Consider the following 14,733-nt stretch of genomic DNA (forward strand, 5'->3'; position numbering starts at 1 on the left):
CCAATGACCAAGTCAATAATCCTCTTTTTCTCTAAGTTCTAGAAATTAAAAAACTCGTATCAATAACGTTACTTACGTGAGACCACACATATGACACATATTTCTTCCTTCATTTTCCTTCAACTAACTGTATTATATATTATTCAAAGAAAAACGAAAAAATATTCATAGAATAAGTATATATTATAAATATGTATACAACTCAAGTATTATGTTTCACTTCTTCTAACAATATTTACAACTCTTTCCCTAAACAATGAACCCCTACCAGAAATTGCACCAACCAATATCAGACTTCGGATTTCATACTGGTTTTAATACTTCACAACCAAAGGATGTAATTTTCTGTGGAAAACTCATCACTCGCAAAACTGAATCCGGTTCAGCAAGGCAGATGTTGAGAAGGGAGGAAGAAAACAAGTCTGATCGGTATAATGTCTTTGTTGCCGGACTCCGGTCACCGTCCGGGAGGGAAAACCGGTGGCAGAGAAGTAGCAGTGATAGGAAGAGTTATACTGGAATATTTGGGACTGTGAAGTTTCCATTGCAAATGGAATTGAGTGATATGAAGACAAGGCAAGATCGGAAGGTGGCGATGCCGGTGCCAAAGTTTACTGCGGAGGAATGCGGTGAAAAGAGTTGCTGGGAACTTGTCCGGCCACTACGGCGGAGGGGAAAGTTTATGAGTAGCTTGAAGTCATCCTTTAGAATTAGATGCATTTCTATTGCTTAGGGTTTTGTTTTATTTTTTATTTTTTATAGTTTTTCTTTTCTCTCTAGTCTCTAGTAGTAATAATACATTTTTAATCTGGGATTTATTCATTTACACGAACTATTGATTATTAAAAAAAAAACTAGATTTTTTTTTAATTCGAAATTTAATAATAAGAAGAAGAAACTCGTTTGGCCATATGAATCTCTAACCACTTAAAAGTTAGAACTTCGAACCACTTTGTGAAGATGACTAAACTGTTCATGAACTGTTACTATTGGTTAATTTGAGTCAAAGAATATTTGAGATTTCATATGAATTTATGATTAAAATAACATCAAACATTTAAAAGTAGAAAAAAGTTATAAATTATGTACCAAAAAAAAAGTTATAAATTTTGAAGATTGTTTTAGAATGTAAAGTTAAGGTTTCAAGAGACAAAAGTTTGAGATTTAGTTAGTTGGTGAAATTTAAGTGAATATTTACAAAAAGTAAATATTCAATTCAATTTGCTAATTTTTTTAGTATATTATAGCAATCTGAGATTATTAAAATAGATAAAAGTGAGGAACCAAAATTGTAACTAAACCTAATTTATGAGACGAAGGAAAAGAAAAACTAGCACTTTAAAGTTGAAAGAAATTAATCACGAACCCCAAAAGTCTTGAAGAAGCTAAGTTAGCTGCAAATAGAAGGAAGAAGAAATTAATAAATTGAAGTCCTCTAGAACTCAACGAAAGAAGGATATAAATTCCAACTCTTTCCTATCTAGAATACATAGTACTAACAAGTCTCTTTTTCTTCTTTAGAGAAAAAGTATGATTTCTCATTTAATTTTCTTTTTTAGGCAAAACAAGCTTACATAGTACTAATAATTTCGCCTACAATGATAAGGAGATCAAATCTTTTTTTTTTTTGAAGGAAAGGAGATCAAATCTTTGATCTACACTCCCAACATAATATTAATAAGGCTTAAATAGTACATTGGTCCCTGCAAATATGGCCCAGTTGAGTTTTGGTCCTTGTAAAATAAAAATTCAGAAATCGGTCCCTGCAAAATTTTCTGTCTTTTAAAAATACCCCTGGGCCCACTGAAGCTGCATGGTGGCACTCCGATGCTGACGTGGCACATGCTGACTGTGCATAATTGGCCACGTGGCATCTGACGTGGCATATAAATTAATTTTAAAATGTAAAAAATCTGAAAAATTAATAAAAAATCTGAAAAATTAATTTAAAATTTGAAAATTATAAAAAAAATTCGAAAAATCTAAAAATAAATTAAAAAATCACAAAAAATTTCTGGAAAAAATCTAAAAATTATAAAAAATTTCCGAAAAATCTGAAAATAAATTAAAAAATAATAAAAAATTTCCGGAAAAAATCTAAAAATTATAAAAAATTTCCGAAAAACCTGAAAATAAATTTAAAAATCATAAAAAATTTCTGAAAAAATCTGAAAATTATAAAAAATTTCCGAAAAATCTGAAAATAAATTTAAAAATCATAAAAAATTTCTGAAAATAAAAATTTTCGAATATTAAATTTTAAGAATTCTGAAAATTGTTTTTAAAATAAATATTTTTTTTGAATATTATATATTCTGAAATTTCTGAATTTTTTTTTTTTTTTTTTAAAATTAGAATCCACCAGTGTTGTTTTGATTTTTTTGTAACACCCGATTGGGTTGGCATACACTTTGTGTGGATTAACTGGGTTAGATTTATGTCCCCCCAGTTTTTTTTTGTATTTATTTTTTCCTTTTTTTTAATAATATATATATATGAGCACCTGACATAGACTGGAATCTGCAAGACACTACAACTCTATTGGACTGTCTTCTATTCCTTTTTATGTCGTTGGACTCTTGGCTTATCAAAAAAAAAAAATTAAAATTTTCATAAAAGAACAAGAAATTAGATTTTTTTAAAAAATTTAAAAAAATAGGAAATTTATCTTCAGATTTTTCTTTCAAAATTTAAAACTATTAATTTATTTTTTAAAAAAATTTAAAATACATTTTCCAAAATCTGGAAAAAAATTTAGGATTACAAAAATTGAAAAATTAAATATTTTTTCCAAATATTAGAAAAAAATAATTTTTCATTTTTTTTAAATTAAAAATATTTTTTGTTTTGCAATATAATTTTTATGATTTTTAAATTTATTTTCAGATTTTTTGGAAATTTTTTATAATTTTCATATTTTTTCAGAAATTTTTTATGATTTTTAAATTTATTTTCAGATTTTTTAAATTTAAATAAATAATTTTTTTAATTTACGAAAATTAATTTCTGAAAAAATTAAAAAAATATATTTTAATTTTGAATTTGTTTTTATAATTTTCAAACAAAAATTCTAATTTTTTTTAATTTGTAAAAATTACAATCCTTATTTTTTATTTAAAAAAATAAATTTTTCTATTAATTTCCATTTTTTTCTATTTTAAATTTTTTTTTATAATTTTCGGATTTTTTCAGATTTTTAATTAATTTTTCAGATTTTTTATAATTTTCAGATTTTTTTTCGGATTTTAAATTAATTTTTCAGATTTTTTACATTTTTTAATTAATTTATATGCCACGTCAGATGCCACGTGGCAATTATGCACAGTCAGCATGTGCCACGTCAGCATCGGAGTGCCACCTAGCAGCTTCAGTGGGCCCAGGGACTTTTTTAAAAGACAGAAAATTTTGCAGGGACCGATTTCAGAATTTTTATTTTACAAGGACCAAAACTCAACTGGGCCATATTTGCAGAGACCAATGTACTATTTAAGCCTATTAATAATTAATAACAATATTAATATTAACTAACTTTTTTTCCCTAAAAAAATATTTTTTTAATGACAAAATTCATCAATAATCAATTTCAAGTCTCTACACAAGACGAACAAAGACCAGTTTGATAAAAACAATAAAGCAAAGTGCTCAATATATACATAGACGAAACAACAAAAAAAAAAGAAACTCATACACATCGTACATAAAAAACACCAATAAAGACACCACCCAACTCAAGGATACACTAAAACCAATAAAAAATTAGCCACCAACACCAAAGTCAACACAAAAATCATAGTCAAACCCCCACACAACAACAGAAACCAATCTTGAGTGAAATCCTTAAACTTCATCGCGAATGACGACATAAACAAGATTTAGACACCTATCACCCGCTATTTGCACCAAAACCCCTCCATAAAACCGACCAAAACTCTATAAGAAAACCACCCGTTATCTTCCTACATTCGAGCCTAAAGAAACACACAAAAATCACCTATTCCAACACTCGTTAGGAATCCCCCACCAATCGACCCTCTGTTCGTCGGAGAAGACACCATAATAGGCCAAAAAAATGATTCTAGAAACTGACTTTTGATCTCGAAGCAAAAGTAATTGGCCCACCAGAGTCTCAAAAGAAATCCCTAAGGCACTCCTCAACTTTCGGTCCACCAGATAAGACACCATAATCAACCCAAAACTTGAAACTAGACACAAACTCCCGATCTAGAAGCAAAAGTGATCGTTCCACTATAATCCAAAAGAAAAATCCCTAAGACTATCAACAAGTGGAGCGATAGCACAAATTGAACCAGATTGGAAAAGGGCACAGCTAGAAACAAACCAAAATTGAACTACCCATAATAAAAAACAACCCCAAGTCAAACCACAAGCCATTCGAAAAGAACCCAAAATAAGCAAGAGCTAGCGGCGGTAGAGGTGGATCCAGATCAGAGGTCACCACGAGCAAACAACCAAGAAAAATAGAAAGAAAATAAGCCCAAGACAAAACAACTCACATACTTATCATTATCACCATAACTAAAAATTCACTACCACAAAAAAAAAACACGTTTACATTCCCAAACCCAACCAAACATGTACAATCCCCAACTTGTGTTACCAACAAGAACAACCATCCACATAACCATTAGCGCAAACAACACCAACAACCACCAACCAACTACACCATACAAATGATCAACCATCGACACAAGAAAATCATCTTGACTTCGACGAAACACCAGGCAATACACAACCAAGAGAACCAACACAAACAACAACCAAACAAAATGGACGAAATCACAAAACAATCTGAAATAAAACTCAAAGCTTAGATCTTGAGTAGGACAAAAAGACAACCCACGAAGTCAACCATTCCAACAATGGCGAGCATCCGATCGTGACAACTTACAATGACCCCAATTGGGTACGAAGATAATGCAACAGTGGAGGCCATAACTCTTGTTGGTTGATACGACGATAACAATATGAATATATAGGGTGTGAATAGATTCCCTCAAACACGAGAAACGGTTTTTAAAAAAGCTTTACAATAATTTGACTATTGGAATGATAATGCGGATACAAAGATAATCAAACAAAGACAATGTTTACAATCAACCAATTTTGAACAAGATGTTCACAATTAAGATAATGATCCATAAATAAATTATAGGCACTTAACTATAAGGCCTTGACATTCTCAAATCAAACCTAACACTTACACAAAAAAATATTACAAATTTTAATCTACCTACAACACAATTGATGAATAGATTGATACAAGAATTCCTAAGATATCAAGTGTTTAATCAACTTATATATAGTCAAGGTATATATATACAAACAAGTTATTAAATCAATTAATTACTCAACACTTGTTCAATTATATCATATCTCGATTCATCAAATTGTAAGGAAAATAAATGCGTAAAGTAACATGTAAGGGAAGGAAAAACACTAGATTTATAGAAGTTCCTCAAATCGTCCTTGCTATTGGGTACATACGTCCTCTCTTCGTGGAAAAATCTACGACATTCCACTATGATTGAATGTTTGCACGCAAGTGCTATATGGTTTGACTATAAGTAATTAGCGAAGCTTGTGACTCTATAACCCTAAAGATCACCAAGACTCTAAACCACTTGTAGTAAGATCACCTTCAACTTGACCCGAGCTCAAAATCCATGAACTCAACACGTTTATCCTTCAAATATTCTACCACAAGAAATCCATCGACAATCTTTGTCAAGATTCCTTCTTCCGCTTGGATTCCTTCGATTTCCTCGAGATTGATGAACTAGAAAAACCCATGGCTTGTAGAGGAGAAAAGAAAGCTTCTTATGCCCTTTAGATCTTTGACCACCTCAAAATCCTTAAATGATTGAAACCATTGCACAACATACAATTGTCTCTCTAGATCTAGATCTAAATGCTCACCAATAACTAGAAAGAAAGTGTTTTCTTATCTTTTTTTTTGAAAAGGAGAGTAGATTGAAAAATTAATAAATGAATTCAGGAATGAGTATAAGGAGGGGAAGTTATATTTATAGGTGGAGAGTTTTAGAACAAGAGAAAGCTGATTTTTTTGTGAAAAACACAAACATAATCGATTTAGAGAAAGTGTGAACTGGGTTAGGGACTAAAATGTGTTTTTGGCATCTTACAAGATTGAATCGATTCGTATGAAGATTAAATTGATTTATATTGTCTCCTAAATATTTTAAATCAATTCAAAAGTGCCCCAAAACTCTATATTTTCACTGAATCAATTCAAGATGTCCTCTGGGACATTTGAATCGATTCACAAATGTAAAAGTAAAATTTAGTTTGAAAACACAATAAGAACCTACACTTTGTAAAATATGATTTTCGGTTCAAAGTATGTTCAAAACAAGTTTATCAAAAGTTTTATGCATGCAAAATATATTTAAGCAAGGTAAGAATAATTACTAAACCTAGAGGGACAAATTACACACAATCTATAACTTCAAAGAGCAAGAGACATCACTCAAAATAATCCCAACAAAAAAAAAATTGTAAAAGATTCCGACCTCTTTTACTAGAACAAACTCGTCTTAATCCTTATTATATTTTGTTGAGTATGAAAAAATGTAGTATGACATCCTAGAAACTATGACTCCGTGATCTATCATATGTATTTATTTTTTGCATTCTAGAAAGAAACCCACAAGTCATACGACTGATATATTATTTATTATTAACGTGTTACATATGACGGCGAGCATGGCCCATACATCCTTCGTTTCATTTTCCTTTGAACAGATAACAATATAAATATTTATCAAACTCAAACCATTTATGTCTCATTTCAAATATCATTCACAACTATTTCACTTTCTTATTACATCAAAACCATGACACACTTCAACAAATCACTTAAAACCGGATCCATTTCTCAACCAGATACAAATTTTGAGTTCCCAACAAATTTTTCTAATGAACTATCAAACGACGTTGTTTTCTGTGGAAAAGTCATAACACGCAAAACTGAACCACAAACAAACAAAGACGATACCACGGTTGTTGCCGGAACCCGATCACGTGCCGGCAACGGCAAGGAAGCCCGGTACCGGAGAAGTTGCAGTGAGAGGAAGAGTTATAAAGGTATGTTTGGGATGGTGAAGTTTCCGTTACAAATGGAACTGAGTGATATTAAAATGAGGCAAGAGCGTAGGGAGCCGATGAAGTTGCCAAAGTTTACGGAGGAGGAGGAGGAAGGTGGTGGAGAGAGTTGTTGGGAAATGGTGAGACCGTTAAGACGGAGGTGGACGATTATTAGGGCTTTGAAGGCTTCTTTTGGATGCATTCATATTCTTTAGTTTTGGAGTTTTTTCACTTATATTTGGGACAGTGAAGTTTCCGTTGTAAATAGAACTGAGTGATAGGAAGATGAGGCAGGAGAGGAAGGAGAAGATGTCGGTGCCGAAGTTTATGGCGGAGGACGGTAGTGAAAAGAGTTGCTGGGAACTTGTCCGGCCGTTACGGCGGAGGGGAACGATTATGAGTAGCTTGAAATCATTCTTTAGAATTAGATGAATTTTTATTGCTTTGGGTTTTACTTTTTTGTATTTTTCTTTTCTCCATTAATAATACCTTTATGAGAAATTCTTACATGAACTCTTACCTAAGAGATCATTCTTACACCCAACCAATTAAAATTAAACATCTCATTAAAATAATAAAAATAATTAATATCATAATTTTTTCTCATTATTTTTAATATTTCTCTCTCCGTTTTCCACTTTCTTTAACCAACAAAAACCACTCACCACCCATTTATTGTTTCCGTTTCCTTAATTAAAATCACATTTTTTTAAAGTTAATAACATGTGTCATATTTTTATTGGTTGAATGTTAGAATAATCTCTTAGGTAAGAGTTCATGCAAGAATATCTCTACCTTTATTCTTTGAGATTTATTCATTTACCCGAACTGCATTGATTATTAGTTTAGAGATACTCTCCGTTTCATTCTTAAAAAGAAATAAAAGTGTTCATTAGTATCGTTTTACATTATAAATATCTAACTAATGTCACAAATTTTTGAAATTTGGACATTTATATAATATATTCTCTTCAAAACTGTTGTAAGTGTAACCGACACTACAGTTTTTTTAGGTAAGAAATAGAGAGAATATTTACCCATTGATTTATTACTCACTCTCATTATAAATATATATATATATATATATATATATATATATATATATATATATATATAATCGGACTTTTTTTCTTTTTAAACAAGTGAAAATAAAATATATTAACACTAAACATGCATGTGTTAAGCATAAGACATATATATCAAAGAGAACACCAAAAAATTTACGACATAATGATCCGAGAAAACAACAAAAAAAAGTCAAGAATTAACCAATGGCCAAATAATCAAAATGGCGAAGCTACCAACTATGATAACCTATAGCAAAATTATGAAATTTTGTCTTCAACCACAAAAAATAAGGAACTTAACTTTATCCAGAAGCTAAGGTTGCATTCTCCTTGTTTTTTAAAATTTTGATATTTCTTTCATTCCGAAGAACTCAAATACCAACGAACCAAATTAAATGCATTAGGCTCGACACTTTTTAGAGATATGTAAGGGTTGAGCCCTTTGTAATTGATGAATGTAGTGAAATACACCACAATTGGATGAAATAACTTTGTATTGAATTCGATACAAACACAATACAAGAGAATTTGACTGAATAAAATGTTAACTGGCATCTTAATGAACTAGTAGAAAGATAGAAGAACTAGTCTAAGACCTAAGTCATTACTCTCAAGGAGAGTACCAAAGGGAGGAGACTTTTCCTCAATATTCTTCATACCTTTGCTTCCAATCATTGGTCCCTTGTATAGAAGGTTAAGAGAATTTTTTTGTTAGTTTTATTCCCTTAATTATTGGATCAAGTGAGACACCTGTCACATGTTCTATTTTGGATCATAACAAGATACATGTCGAATTTCCAAATTGAATGAAGTGATCCGAAATTCCAAATGAATCAACCGAAGACAAACCAAGCAAATTATGCACCAAACCCCAGAGATGACCGAAGATATTACGAGATAAAAACAAATAATTTGATGTTTCAATGTTACCACATCCACTCACACAAAAATGTGATGCCTCGTCTAAATAAATTATCCTTAGTTGGCAGCATATTACGAAGAAGTTGCAAAGCGCATAAAGAAACCTTTAAGGGAACGTCTTTATTCCAAATGAGATATGAAACATCAATATAATAATGATGTGGCTCCCGCCTAATAAGCAATTGATACGCACCACACGCAAAATTGGCATAAACCAGATGCAATGGCAACACCATTAATCAACGATATTAACCTACAAATTAACATTGTCAAGTAAAACCCTACACCCCATTATACCATCTCCTCCTCCCATGCCAACAACTGACGTCGCCACTTCCAAGTCGTTCCTTCTACATCCCACCCTAAAGAATATATATATATATATATATATATATATATATATATATATATATATATATATATGGCACTGTCATCCAAAGATTTTCAAACAAGTCAAACAATCTCCTAAATCGATCTCATAAATTCAACTCCCCTAACCAAGAACCTGTCCACACAAAAAAAAAAAAAAAAGCGTATCTACCTCATTACCAACCTTACACCTTAATTTCTCCTAATAAGTGAATCTTACGTGTACACATAATTTGTTTATAACTTTTTAATAATATTACACAATAAACCTTCAATCTTTATCACACAACACCTCTAAAAAATAGTACAAAATGTATCTCAGAATAACTTTACATTAATATATTTCAACAACAATATTCATTTATTATAATGTTAAAATGTGTTGGTCTTGAAGTGAAAACGAGTTACTAAGGCATCTCGACTTAATAATCACCATTATTTTTTTCCCTTAATAATGAAAGTCCCTATTTTCAATTATTAATATCTCACCATTGTGGAAGTGTATATTCTACTGTACCAAATATCGTCGTTAATCTGGATTATTCTTGTATGGGACCAAATATAAATATCTTAGACACTAAAAAAATATTAATTATTTGCTCAAAAAAAATATTAATTATACATTTCTTCTTTTAATTATTTTTTGAAACGGCCAAAGAATTGAAATAAATTAAACCTCTATGATGGCACCAGATGTGCACAAAATAAAGAGAAAAATTACAGCAAGAGTCTAACAAGAATCAACAACAAACCTGTCTGGAATCTTTAAAAAAAAAAAAAAAAACAAATCTGTCTAGAAAAAAACACTTCCTAGACTAAAGAAAACCCAAAAATCTAGAGGGAAAATTCAAAGTATTTTTTTTTTTTTTGACAAAAAAATTCAAAGTATTTTATACTTCTAATTGTTTCAAAATAATAATAAAAAATTAAATCTATAATCTTGTGACCATAAAAGACTACTATATTAATCTTATCGTATTTTATTGAGTATGAAATAATGTAGTATATGACATCCTAGAAAGTCACATGACTCAATATACTATTGTCATTAACGTGTTACACATGACGACGACACTACTACAAAATTGGGAAAATATAGCACCTCATAAATAGCGCTTTTAACACTAAAGCGCTATAAATTAAAACACGGAGGTCTTAGCTAGCGCTTTTTTGAAAAACCGCTATCTATCATTTTAAGTATATATAGCGCTTTGTATTGAAAGCGTCAGTATAGGTTAAATAAAAATAATAGTTATTTAAATAAAAAACATGATTAATCGTATATGGCACTTTTTATGAAAAGCGCTATATATAAATCAACCTTAAATAGCGCTTATAGGTTAAAAAAAGCGTTATTGTATGCTTGAGAAAGATAGCGCTTGTAGGTTAAAAAAAGCGTCATTTTATTAACTGATTTAATGTACATTAACTAACAGGTCCCCTGTTCGATCCCTTGCATAGCATATTTCAAATATTTTTTGAATTTTTATGAAAAATGGATTGCATCTTTCAAATAAAAAATGAAAAATGGATTGCAGTAACAAAGCACACCTTTTTTTAAAAAAAAAATTGGTACAAACCTTTTTTAATTCTTTTATCATATATATAACAAACCTTTGTTATATATATTATATATAACAAGCTAAATCTAAACTTTTCAAAAAAAAAAAAAAACAAATCTAAACTTTTTCCCAATAAACAAATCCAAACTAAAAAAACAAATCAAATGTCCTGGTCCCACTAAATCCTACTTTTCCATAAATCCTACTTTGCAGGTTGCGTTTTTTGTTTTTTTTATTTATATTTGAAAAAAAAAACGCTTTATACACTAACAACAAAGCTTAACTTCTTTTTGTTATATACTAAAAGTAACAAAGAATCCCAATTTTAATGGAAATCCCTATTTTAATGCATCCTAAAGATAAAATAAAAACTATAACATAATTTTCATGAAGTTTGCGTTTTTTTTTTTATATTTATATTTGAAAAAAATGCTTTTTTTTTGTTACACAAAAAAAAAAACGCTTTATACACTAACAACAAGTGTAACTTCTTTTTGTTATATACTCAAAAGTAACAAAGAATCCCAATTTTAATGGAAATCCCTATTTTAATGCATCCTAAAGATAAAATATAAACTATAACATAATTTTCATTAAACGTATTTTTTAAAGCAATTAATAACATAACCCAAAACTACTTTACTCAAAACTTTCATTAGATCGTGTGCAGGCAATTCAGTCCAGAACCACCACCTCTATCGATTCATTCATCACCAACCACCTATATCTATCAATTCATTCATCACCATCACTCGCTTCCTTCGATCTATTCCAAAACCATAACCGTCTCTTTCGATTCATTCCAGAACAACCACCTCTATCTCACTCTTAATTGCGGTGCATCATATCGTTGCTGCCGTCGACTGGTTACAACTTTTTCAATACTCAATTCTTCATCTCAGGTACCATCTTCATTCTTTCCTTACCTCAATTTAACTCAAATATTCTTTAATTTTTTTCATATTTTCATCTGGATATTTTAGGTTTTCAAGGTTCAAACTAAATTTAAGACTGCACTGTTAGTGATTAGGATGAATTTGACAATCGAAAATTCAAATTTTTTTTTGATGAATAATTACTTAAATTTGACAATTGTTTACTAAAGATTTTGGGTTTAATTAAACTCTACACAACCAGTAAGATGAATAATTTTTCTTTTGGTTCAATTTTTTTTTTATATATATAAACAATAACACTTTTTGTGTGTGACTAGAATTATTTTCTAATAAACTAATTGAATGATGTGATAATATGATATACACTATGCATATGCCTTTCGTATAACCTACTAATCAATTCCATAATCATCCATCGTAACTTCTACATGGCATACCAAATAAACTAACTTATACAATTACTTATTATTTTATTTTTTGTAGTGTCCTAGCCAAGAAAATGGTATAGATTGCAGGTACTTTGTGATGAGGTTTATGAAAGATATTCTCATTTCAAAACTAAATGAGATTCCAAAGTTGGTATGTTTTTTTTATATTAAAGTATAATATCTATGTATAATTAAGTTTATTAAGTAACATGGTTATTTTTAATGTTATAATATATACAGTACATTGATGGTTTCAAGTGTGTGACATACTCAAAAGATAAACTAATAGAAATCTAAGAAGAATGGTGTCGGTTCATGATCAGCCTAAAAGTTATATGATTTTTTTTTTTATAATAAGGTGAGTTTAATGTTTCTAAATATATTTGCTAGAAGTGGTAGTTGTTTTAATTTATAATCTTGCTTTAATTTGTACTTATGATCAGTAGTACTTTGAATTTATCTCTAATATAATATAGCGTTATTGCTTAATGGTGTTTTCTGGTATATATTCAGGTGGAGGAGAGTGAACGAAATTTGGAAATGAATGATGATTTGCGTGCTTGTTTTGGATAAAAATGTTGAGAAGACCAAGAAGATAGATGAAGACTGCATGATACCATAGAAGATTTTGATCTTTATGTCAACTAATTAGTTGTAACTCTTAGAGATATTCATGTTACCATATTAGAGGCTATACATTATTGACTTTTATGCTATATATACATACATTTTTTATGATATGGTTATGTTTTATTTGATAAATAATAGTCTCAATTATAATGTGCCTAAATTATATACATTTCCCTTTAAATTTAAGACTTTATATATATATATATATATATATATATATATATATATTACTTTAAATTAATAAAAAAACACTATTTTGAAAGGAATTTTTTTTTGACAAAAATAAAATAAAATAAATGCTTTTCCTAGCGTTTTTTTCCTTTATAAAGCGTTATCTAAACCTATTGTTACATAGCGCTTTTAAAATAAAAACGCTGTTTTTAAACTTGTCTTAGATGGCGTTTATTTTTGAAAGCGCTATCTAAGGAGAACCTTTGCTAGCACTTTTTGACATAAAGCGCTATATAAACCCTGCTATAGCTAGCGCTTTATACAGAAAAAAAAGCGCTATATTACCTTTACTAGCGCCATTTACAATAGCGCTTCAAAAGCGCTACCTAAAGCCAAAAAAAAACGCTATATAAGCCCATTTTTGTAGTAGTGCGACCATGTCCCATAATTTCTTCGTTTCATTTTCCTTTCAACAAACCATATAAATATCTACTCAAGTCATTTTTATTTCACTTTCAACATCATTCACAAATCCTTCACTTTCTTGTTCCATTAAAACCATGACAAATTTTGAGTTTCCCACAAATTTTTCTAATGAACTAACTAACGACGTTGTTTTCTGCGGAAAAGTTATAACACGCAAAACTGAACCTCCAACAAGACGAGACACCGCAGTAGTTGCTGGCATCCGGTCACCGTCTGTCAAGGAAAACCGGTACCAGAGGAGTTCAAGTGAGAGAAAGAGTTACAAAGGTATGTTTGGAATGGTGAAGTTTCCGTTACAAATGGAGTTGAGTGATATTAAAATGAGGCAAGAGCGTAGGGAACCGATGAAGCTACCGAAGTTTACGGAGGAGGAGGAAGGTGGTGGAGATAGTTGTTGGGAAATGGTGAGACCGTTAAGGCGGAGGTGGACGATTATGAGGGCTTTGAAGGCTTCATTTGGATGCATTCATATTGTTTAGTTTAGGAGTTTTTTCATTTTTTTAAGAACCCTTTATTTGGGATTCATTCATCTTCTATGTTGGAATTCATTGATTTAACAACTGATTTTGTATATAATTAGTCAGATTCATATTATGTGTCTCATTGAAAATATTCTTCACTATCAAATTATTAGTTATTTTAGTGCATCTTTATTGGTAATTTTTTAGGTAATTCATTTTAGGTTCATAGACTACAAAAAGTTGATCAGACAATACTACATATTTATGCAACTCATACACATTTGGATCCAATTGGAAATAATGTAGTTTTTAATGAAGTTTATTAGTATACATCAATAAATTTAAGGTTTAATTGCTCTTTTGATCCCTTTATTATTGAGGTTTTACTTTAGTCTCTTAACTAGATTTCGTTCGGTCTAAGTGACTTGATTATATCTCCGTTAGTTAAATTAGTCTTTTCCTTTAATATTTAACCTTAAATGTCTAAGGTGGACAAACATTCATTGTAGTTGGTAAACCAAAAATTCTATTAATTTTTTTAATCTCAACCATTGGATCATATTATCATAAAAAGAAATGGTTAGATCTTGAAATGAAAATGAAAATACGTTTAAACA

Source organism: Medicago sativa, chromosome 6, assembly GCF_051527215.1.
Source record: "Medicago sativa cultivar Bolivia chromosome 6, Bolivia_mono, whole genome shotgun sequence".
NCBI lineage: Eukaryota > Viridiplantae > Streptophyta > Magnoliopsida > Fabales > Fabaceae > Medicago > Medicago sativa.